Genomic DNA, 11,271 nt, shown 5'->3' with positions numbered 1-11,271 from the left:
TTCTCTATATTTTTGTATTTATTTTTGTATTCTGTGTATGTACCTGTGCACCCCTGATGCCAATGTTTGGTGTGTAATGTTTGATATATATTTTCTTAAATAAAGGGGGGGAAACTGCTATACAAATTAGATAACAATAACATAACATTCTGACATGTCACAGAAGTATTTAAACGCTATTAGAGAAAGAGAACTTTAGCCCATTTTCAACAAGAGGCTATATTTATATTTTATGTATGTATTATTAATAATAATAATAATAATAATAATGCATTACATTTTTGATTGTGCTCGTATGTTGTTTGACTTCAAAATTAAAATGGATTAATTGTTAAATATATTGTAACATTATTTTTGAATTGTCAGACTACATGCTGCTTGAGCAAAGCTCTTCTTCAGTTCACATCAGAAACAGAGTCCTGTGGACTGCACAGTATTCTTCCTCCCTGCTGAAAAACCAGCATGGACCAGCATGGTGTTGACCAGCAAAATCAGAATATGTTGTGTTTTGGTCACTTGTATGCTGGTCTATGCTGGTGACCAGCAGTGGCGGTTCTAGACCAATTTGACTGGGGGGGCCATTGGGGGGCCAGTTATTTTCTGAGGGGGGCACAATAAATGCAGGACGAAAAAGAGAACTAGACAGTATGAAGTAATTGCGCATAAGAAAACAATGCAATCCAGTTATTGGTATTTGTTTCAGTACACTTATTTATTTCAGATATATCTTATAGTTATTACTGTTAGCTTCAGCTTAAGTTATAGTACAATTTTTGCACTAACACCATATCATATTTATATAAAAATAAAGGCAATGAACAGTTACATCTCTACTTTACATCTACAATTACCCGGATACAATAGTTTAACGGCCCGTCCACACAGCGGCGTGCGTTGAAGCTTCCAACGCTTCTGCCCATTCATTTTGAATGGGGTGACGTCACTTTTAGCCGAACTGCATTTTGGGAAGCGACGTAGAGCGTTACTGGCGTTGCTCGCTTCAAAAGTTGAGCAATGTTCAACTTTTGACGCCTCAACGGAGGCGTCAGCCAATCAAATCATATGCCAGTACAAGCTCTAGCCAATCAAACCGTGTGCTTGTGTGTCTGGGGCGGGAGATTCATGTGATTGGTTGTTGGTCGAGTGTCAGACACGCCCGCCGGCAAGCGTCAACGCATGCCTCTGTGTGGACGGGCCGTAACTCACCTTCAATTATCGTGGTAGTCTCGAAACATAGGTTTCAATCAGTCTTTCTTGGATGCAACAGCCTCTGATGATCCAAGATGAAAAGTCTTTGTTTTTCGCGCGCTTCAGCCGGACAGTGAAAGTGAGTGCACCGCTCTAATGGGTCCTGAGTGCACCACTCTAATGGGCCCTGAGTGCACCACTCTAATGGGTCCGACTAGAATGACGAATAACGTTAGTTCCGCCTATTCCGTCATTCAATAAATCGTGTAATAAATCATACATTTTTCATTTTTTTCACTTTTTTCACTTTTCATTTTTAGGGGGGCTACAGGGGGGTCAGAGGTCAGTGTTAGGGGGCACTGACCCCCCCTGCCCCCCCTAGAACCGCCCCTGGTGACCATCATAGACCAGCATAGACCAGCATACAAGTGACCAAAACACAACTATGTCAACTATGCTGGTCAACACCATGCTGGTCTATGCTGGTTTTTTCAGTAGGGATGTATCTATCTATCACCAGTTTATTACATTACATTATTACATGACTTACATACTCAATACGGTGGATAATCTCCACAGGAGCAATTTGGGGTGAAGTGTCTCAGGGACACAACGACATGCTGACTGCAGTGGGGTTTGTACCTGTGACCCCCTGATCTGATCACCAACGCACCACATCCCTCCCCGCTTATGTTAGTATTAAATATATAATGTATTCTGGTAACTATCAAAATAAAGACATTGTATAGTGTTCATAACAGTAATTTTATTTAATAAATTATACATTAACAATACAATAATATTACAAAAAAACCTACAGCTAAATAAATATATAATCTAAATAGATGCATTTGATTTAAAAATAACAAATATAATTAAAAAAAAAAATGTTTACTTGTTAATATCCATTATCTTCTCTGTACCTCATTCACACCAACGCAACTCCGGTTCAAGCTCCGTGCTAGAGCTTTTCAGATTCAGAACCGGTTCTTCGGTTTAGCTCCGGCTCTTTTCACACCGCCCAGAGTCCGACTGGTGCTGCGTCATTGCGTCATCGTTTGCGTCATGACGTAACCGTTTGCGTGCCTGCTTCATAAAGCCAAACCGCAGGAAACCCCTCACAGCTGACACCGACAACAACAACAATGGCCGATTGTGCTCCAGCTTCCTCTGTACCTCTTCGGAAGACCAGATTCCCAGCAGGTAGCTGGTCTCTTCAGTGGACCACTGCTGCTTGTTAAGTTTCTCCATCGTTGTGGACAAACTGGATAAAACGCGGGCTTTTTGTTGTTGTTCAGGAGTTGATCCCGCCTCGACGTAAGCGTGACGTATGCGGTGCTTTTGCTCTGGCCGGACAATTTTTTGGTGCTCGAAATTAACCGGATTCCGGAGCTAAGAGGCTGCTCCGCTGCGGTGTGAAGAGGAAAACCCGGTGCTTTTCAAGCTCCAGCTCCGAACCGGCCCTGAAACACCGTTGGTGTGAATTAGGTATGTTATGTATCTTCCGGTCTTTGCCAATCTGACCAGAATTTCTTGGTCCTCCACGTCTTTCTCATACAGCCACTGCTTGAAGCAAACTGAAAATAAATGAAAAGACCAGAGTATCAAATATCGTCTAAAAATGTACGGTAGCCTACTACTACTTTTTATCGATACTGCTTATCGATCCGGTCCTTTAACGGTACTCTTATCGGTTCTTTTGAAAAAAAAAGGTAAATGAACTAAACATATTGTGAACAAAATTAACATTGCTTTTTATTTAAATTAAATAAATAATATTTCACCTCAAAAGAAACAACAGTGTTTTAACAAATCGTATTAAATAATGTGATGACAGAACTGTGAACAGAATAGCTGAAACCTTAACAAAATAAATAACTCAGTTACCTCTAATCTTTAGCCCATGTTTGTATAATGTAGTTAACTGCGTGTGTTGCTGCTAGCATACATAACACCTGACGTGGAAACGTTACTCGTGGACGGGGCTACAGAGCTGCTAGAAAGACAGTGGAACCCGGTGCATTCCTCCGTCTGAATGTGCAGCACTTTTGATAAATGTTTAGACAAATTGCTCGTGTTACCGCCCTTACATGCTAAACTCTGGACGCACTGGAATCTCCCCTTGCAAGTGAATCTGACAAAAATCCGAAACATAAAATGTGTACAGTAGCCTATACATAAAAGGTAGACAGTAGACACCAATATGTGACTGAGGAGCAAAAATAAAAAGGCTCCACTATGGAAATAATATATACCTTCCCATGCGACTCACTCTTTGAAGGGGGATTATTGGGGTGTGTGGGTGTCCAGGGTGCAGGCTCACACCATTCAGGTATCTCAGATTGTTCTTCTACAGAATGTGAATAAGACACAAAGAAAGTGTAGCAAAAAACATTTCAACAATAGTATAAATTCATATGCGTATATCTTGATGGGCTGATTGTTTACACATTTCACTGCCACCTTGTCTGTTTCCTTTATTGCAGTTGCTGATGAAAGTTAAAATGCAAAATCGATCAAAGACTGACATTATTATTTGCTTGCAATTTAAAAACAAATGTACTTACTTTGTGAAAATACCTGGGTTAATAGTTTATCCAAATACATTTTTAGATTTGCTGTCCTGTAGGTGGCGACTTCCCCTTCCAGCTCAGCTTTTGAATCCTCCAATTTAGCAGATCTTTATAATATAATGAAAAATAAAATTATCAACGAAACAGCCTTTTAGCCTACCACCAGTCAAATCTGCTGTTACCCTATGACTGGTAAAAACACAAACATTAAATGTACCTTCTGTATTAACCCTCTAAAGATGTGTCATACAAATGAGTTCCTGTTGTAATTGTGCAGCTGTATTATCTGGGAAATAGAAGAATCGGATCAGGATTCGGTATTGGCAGACAAGCAATATCAAATGACTCGGATCGTTATTAGCATCAGCATTTGATGACCTTTGTCGACTTGCAGCCTAAATACAAAGATTACTCCACTCCTCTCCTACCACTCTTACCTCTAATGAGCCTTGGTAGAACTAGTGTCCGAGTCATGGGGTCCAGAGCTGACTGAAGACATGTGGAACAGAGTCCCAGGCATGGTTCCATGTACAGGGAACTGGAACTTTGAACAGGTGTTTTCATCTTTTCTGCCTGAAGATTCACAAGTTCTTGATCAGGTGTTTGATGTGGGCTGGCATGATCCTTTCTGCAGCGATAAATAAAGAAAACAAAGAAAACATTTTTAATGATGGTAACAACAATAATATTAATATAACTATTTATATAGCACTTACACAATTGCAAAGTGATTCTCACAACAAAAATAAAGAACAACACAATATCAACAATACAAAAACTAAGCATTAAGTTGATGCATTAAGAAATGCTAAACATTCTGAGAGGCCGACTACAAAAGCAGACTCAATGGCTCTTGATGACATCGATGAGCAGTCCCAAAACATGCTGTTGAATAAAAAGAAATAGGTCCAGATTTCTTCTATTTTGTGTTGGATGATTTGTTTTATTGATTGCTGATGGATGTTAAGATGTGTTTTACAATTATAACCAAAATATTATTGTAATTGGAATAAAAAAGTTTACAAATCATAGTAATAAAATCACTAGCAATATAGAATTTACTCAACAGCAGTAAAGCATTAAAGGTGGGGTAGGTAACGGCCCCCCTGATCTGAACCGGAGTGGTGGTTTGTTACTGGACTTCTGTGCTAGTCATGGATTGGCCATAACAAACACCATGTTCGAACATAAGGATGCTCATAAGTGTACGTGGTACCAGAGCACCCTAGGCAGAATGATCGATTTCGTTATCGTATCATCGGACCTGAGGCCGTATGTTTTGGACACTCGGGTAAAGAGAGGGGCGGAGTTGTCAACTGATCACCATCTGGTGTAGAGTTGGGTCGAGTGGCGGGGGAAGCCTCTGGATAGACCTGGTAAGCCCAAACGTGTAGTTCGGGTGAACTGGGAACGTCTGGAGGAGGCCCAAGTTCAGGAGGCCTTCAACTCACACCTCCGGCGGAGCTTTTCGGGCATTCCTGTGGAGGTTGGGGACATTGAACCAGAGTGGTCGGTGTTCAAAGCCTCTATTGGTACCGACAGGCCCGAAGGGCAGCAGCCTCATCCGTGGCCGAGGCAAAGCAGCGGGTGTGGGAGAAGTTCGGAGAAGGACTTTCGGGCGGCACCAAAGTTGTTCTGGAAAACTGTCCGACACCTCAGGAGGGGGAAGCAGGGGACCATCCAAGCTGTGTACAGTAAGGATGGGACGTTGTTGACCTCAACTGATGGAGTGTTGGGGGGCGTTGGAAGGAACACTTTGAGGAACTCCTGAACCCGACAACTCCGCCCTCTATGTTAGAGGCAGAGCTGGAGTATGACGGGGGATCAAAACCAATCTCCCGGTCGGAGGTCACTGAGGTCGTCAAACAACTCCACAGTGGCAAAGCCCCGGGGGTGGATGAGATCCGCCCGGAAATGCTGAAGGCTCTGGGTGTTGAGGGACTGTCATGGTTGACACGTCTCATCAACGTTGCGTGGAAGTCGGAAACAGTACCGAAGGAGTGGCAGACCGGGGTGGTGGTTCCCCTTTTCAAAAAGGGGGATCAGAGGGTGTGTGCCAATTACAGAGGCATCACACTACTCAGCCTCCCCGGGAAAGTTTACTCCAAGGTACTCGAAAGGAGGGTCAGGCCGATTGTCGAACCTCAGATTGAGGAGGAACAATGCGGATTCCGTCCTGGTCGTGGAACGACGGATCAGCTTTTTACTCTCGCAAGGATCCTGGAGGGGGCCTGGGAGTACGCTTATCCGGTCTACATGTGTTTTGTAGACTTGGAGAAGGCGTATGACCGAGTTCCCAGGGAGTTACTGTGGGAGGTGCTGCGGGAGTATGGGGTGAGGGGGTCTCTACTCAGGGCCATCCAATCTCTGTACTCCCAAAGCGAGAGCTGTGTCCGGGTCCTCGGCAGTAAGTCGGACCCATTTCCGGTGAGGGTTGGCCTCCGCCAGGGCTGCGCTTTGTCACTAATCCTGTTTATAATATACATGGATCGGATTTAGAGGCGTAGTCGTGGGGGAGGGGGTCTGCAGTTCGGTGGACTAAGGATTGCACCACTGCTTTCTGCAGATGATGTGGTTCTGATGGCTTCATCGGTCTGCGACCTTCAGCACTCACTGGATCGGTTCGCAACCGAGTGTGAAGCGGCTGGGATGAGGATCAGCACCTCCAAATCTGAGGCCATGGTTCTCAGCAGGAAACCGATGGACTGTCCACTCCAAGTAGGGAATGAGTCCTTACCCCAAGTGAAGGAGTTCAAGTATCTCGGGGTCTTGTTCTCGAGTGAGGTAACAATGGAGCGTGAGATGGGCCGGAGAATCGGAGCAGCGGGAGCGGTACTGCAGTCGCTTTACCGCACCGTTGTGACGAAAAGGGAGCTGAGCCAGAAGGCAAAGCTCTCTGTCTACCGGGCCATTTTCGTTCCTACCCTCACCTATGGTCATGAAGGATGGGTCATGACCGAAAGAACGAGATCGCGGATACAAGCGGCCGAGATGGGTTTCCTCCGCAGGGTGGCTGGTGTCTCCCTTAGGGATAAGGTGAGAAGTTCGGTCATCAAGGAGGGACTCGGAGTTGAGCCGCTCCTCCTTCGCGTCGAAAGGAGCCAGTTGAGGTGGTTCGGGCACCTAGTTAGGATGCCACCTGGGCGCCTCCCTAGGGAGGTGTTCCAGGCACGTCCAGCTGGGAAGAGACCAAGGGGTAGACCTAGGACCAGGTGGAGGGATTATATCTCTTCGCTGGCCTGGGAGCGCCTTGGGATCCCCCAGTCAGAGCTGGTTGATGTCGCCAGGGAAAAGAAAGTTTGGGGCTCTCTGCTGGAACTGCTACCCCCGCGACCCGACCACGGATAAGCGGGAGAAGATGAATGGATGGATGGATAGGTAAGTTTCAGAAACCGGCTCGAGATCGCTAGAATTTGAAAATACACAACCGGAGAAAATCTGCCACTTCCTGACAGAGCCCCTCCTCCAACACACACGAACGCGCACATGACCAATGAGGGCACGAGATAAGTTTGTGCCCCGATGGAAAGCCGACAGGTAGGTAGGCCAACCAATCCGTTTAGCCGGCCCGGCTAAACGGATTGGTTGGCCTACCTGGTTGTATTGGTTGTACTTTTTACAGTATTACAGCTTCTACAGATGACATTTTTTTATGGATTTTTTGTCAAAGCACTTCAGATATTCATTGCTATCGGGATGTTAAGAGCATTCCATGGAATATAACAAAAAGTGTAACTCGAGCCGGTTTCTGAAACTTACCTACCCCACCTTTAAGTTGCTAAATTAAGGCAAGGCAAGGCCTTTTCAGCACGTGGCGATTCAAAGTGCTTTACAAAATAAAAACAAAAGACATTTAAAGGTGGGGTAGGTAAGTTTCAGAAACCGGCTCGAGATACACTTGTTGTTATATTCCATGGAATGCTCTTAACATCCCGATAGCAATAAATATCTTAAGTGCTTTGACAAAAAATCCATCCAAAATTTCATCTGTAGAAGCCGTAATACTGTAAAAAGTACAACCTGCCTACCTGCCTGTCAGCCTTCCATCGGGGCACAAACTTATCTCGTGCCCTCATTGGTCATGTGCGCGTTCGTGTGTGTTGGAGGAGGGGCTCTATAAGGAAGTGGCAGATTTTCTCCGGTTGTGTATTTTCAAATTCTAGCGATCTCGAGCCGGTTTCTCAAACTTACCTACCCCACCTTTAAGAACAAATACAGCATAAATACATAATTAAATGTCATTTAAAAACAGGCATAATAAGCAAAGATAATGAAATAAAATAAGTAAAAAACACAGCAGGTACAGAATACATGACTAAAAGGCATACTGTTGTGTGAGTATGAGCAGCTCAGTTAAAAGCAGTGGCAAATAGATGCGTTTTTAGTCGGGATTTAAAAATAGGAATTTTTTCGGCGGACATGCACCATTTAGGCCGTTTGTTCCAGATTGTTGGGGCATAATAACTAAAAGCTGCTTTTCCATGTTTAGTGGTTATTCTCGGAACAGAGAGCAGACCCGACCCAGAAGCCCTGAGAGTCCTGGATGCTTCATAGTGATGGAGGAGGTCGTCTATATACCTCGGTCCTAAGCCATTTTGTGATTTAAAAACTAGCAGTAGTATTTTAAAATCAATTCTTTGACACACTGGAAGCCAGTGTAATGATCTCAGAACCGGAGTGATGTGATCCACTTTTCTAGTGTCAGTGAGGACTCGAGCAGCAGCATTCTGAATCAGCTGCAGCTTTCTGATAGATTTTTTAGTGAGACCTGTGAAGAAACCATTGCAGTAGTCCAGTCTACTGAAAATAAAAGCATGGACAAGTTTTTCTAAATCCTGCTGTGACATTAGTTTTTTAATCCTTGATATATTCTTCAGGTGGTAGTATGCAGACCTAATAACTGTAATGTGACTGATAAAATTCAGGTCTGAGTCCATCAGAAGGGTTGACTAGTAGGACAGCAAAGAGGCGGAGGAGGTCTATGTCATGTAGAAAGATAAGGAAATAAGAGAAGATGGGAGGAGAAACATCCTCTTAAGTAAAAGACCAAGTCAAGCTTTAAATCCTTCAGTCTTTACAATGCACTGTTGGAAATTACATTGCAAAGGCTAAATTCAAACTCAACACCATAAATAACTGGGTACCAAAATATCATATTTAAAAAGTTAAAAACAATAACTTGCTTTTGGCATTCAAATGGATTAGAATCTCACCTTTTTCCTGGATGTCAGGAAGGCCAGGAAGTCGTTCCCTTCAAGTCCACAACCAGTCATAGGAGTTCAAATGCAAAGCCTGAACGATGACAAGAACAAGAGACTTACATTTTACAAAATAAATAAAACCAGAGCAGTGTGTACGACATGCAGAGAACAGATCAAATCCCCTGACAGGCTCACACACTTTTGTGATGTCCTCATCTGATAATGATGTTTCATTTTTAGCAGCAAAGTAACATTACTCAAAGTATATGTTGGACCCAACTCATTTACAGTATGTTTTGCATCGCCTCAACAATGGTCTGTATAGTTGAGTAGAAACAAACTGTCTCTATGGTTTCAAGTAGATTAACACACATTTGTAAGAAAAGTTTACAATGAAGCACAAAACCCCTCTTTGTATTAAGCGAGCTGCCAAATAAAGTGCAGCTTAACATGCTTACCTTTGGTAGAGTTAGCTAACGTTAGCTAACTTCATGTCCAACACAAAACCTCTAATGTGCCTTACATTCACGTTTTTAAACAAAACTTAAAGGTCCCATGTCATGGCCATTTCTACTGATCATAATTCCATTGTTGAGGTCTACTAGAATAGATTTATATTGTTCAATGTTCCAAACTCACATTGGTTTCTCAGAGCATCTCTGTATTGTAGGCTACAGTATGTGTATTCACTCTCTGTCCTAAACGGCTTGTTGGAGCTCCTGCCCCCCCCTCCCTATGAGTCCAGTGGCCGTCTGCGAGACAGCGAGACACAGCGAAACCCAGCCCGAACACACACACACACACACACACACACACACACACACACACACACACACACACACACACACACACACACACACACACACACACACACACACACACACACACACACACACACACACACACACACACACACACACACACACACACACACACACACACACACACACACACACACACACACACACGCAGCCTGGCTGGGAGTACGTAACGTAACGGCTCCGCGGACGTAACGTAAAGGCTCGGTCCATTTGGACCAATGGGTCCTTTTGGGCATGGGCACGTCACTGTACCCAGGAAGAAAACAATGGAAAAAGAGAAATGTCCAACGAGGCGTTCAGGGGGAAGCATAGACAGGTCTTTTCTGTGTGAGAGTTTTACTCGCTACAGGGTGTACTTTGAGGGTTTGTGACTCTGCAGACCGTTTACATGCAGAAAACCCTTCATAACACACACGGGGACGGGTGATAACCGGAAAAGCATGACATGGGACCTTTAACTCTCTCAACTTGTAAAATAACGTTAATTTAACTGGCCCTTTAAATAACTAGCCTACATCACGTTTTTCAGGGGCAACACAAACTGCAGAAAACGTTAGCTGCTAACTGTTGACAGCTAGCTCGTAACAATAGCCTCCTAGCAAACTTAAGGTTACGTTAACATTAAAGGTGGGGTAGGTAATTTTGGAGAAACCAGCTCGAGTGTGCTAGAATTTGAAAATACACAGCCGGAAAAAATCTGCCACTTCCTCACAGAGCCCCTCCTCCAACACACACAAACGCACACATGACCAATGAGGGCACGAGATCAGTTTGTGCCCCGATGGAAGGCTGACAGGCAGGTAGGCCATCCAGTTACTTTAGCCGGGCCGGCTCAGATGATTGGTCGTGCTTTTTACAGCACTACGGCTTCCAGAGATGACATTTTTTAATGGATTTTTTGTCAAAGCACTTCAGATATTCATTGCTATCGGGATGTTAAGAGCATTCGATGGAATATAACAAAAAGTGTATCTCGAGCCGGTTTCTCAAACTTACATACCCCACCTTTAACGTAACGTTGTAAGAAAGCAAAATGAACCTTCGAGAAAGCTTTCACTCTCAGACGGGGTGTAATTGTGTAGCGTTGCTTACCTCCAGAAGGACTTTTAGCTGTTTCCCAGTAGAGACTAGAGAGAGCTGTCATAGGGCTTTCACACCAACGCGATTCCCATTCTAGCTCCGTGCTAGAGCTTTTCTGGTTCGGAACCGCTTTTTATTTTCAGCCCCCGTTTTGTTCACACCGCCCAGAGCCTGCCTGGTGCTGCCACTGCTGCGTCATGACGTCACAGTTTACGTCGCTGATTTTCTCCCCAACAGCGTTACGGCGCTCACTACAACAACAACAATGGGGGACTGCATTGAGTTTTGAGTTTTGAACACAAAAAAAAAACATGGGAGCGGTGGAGTGATGAGAAGGTGTCGGCGTTCTGGCGATTTACTCTGAAGGCTTCAGTAGAAGTAGGCCTGTCGCGATAATCAATAAATTGA

The sequence above is a fragment of the Pseudochaenichthys georgianus genome, chromosome 16 (genome assembly GCF_902827115.2).
Source record: "Pseudochaenichthys georgianus chromosome 16, fPseGeo1.2, whole genome shotgun sequence".
In the NCBI taxonomy this organism is placed as follows: domain Eukaryota; kingdom Metazoa; phylum Chordata; class Actinopteri; order Perciformes; family Channichthyidae; genus Pseudochaenichthys; species Pseudochaenichthys georgianus.
The sequence above is the reverse complement of the archived record's forward strand: the minus strand, read 5'-3'. Positions refer to the sequence as shown.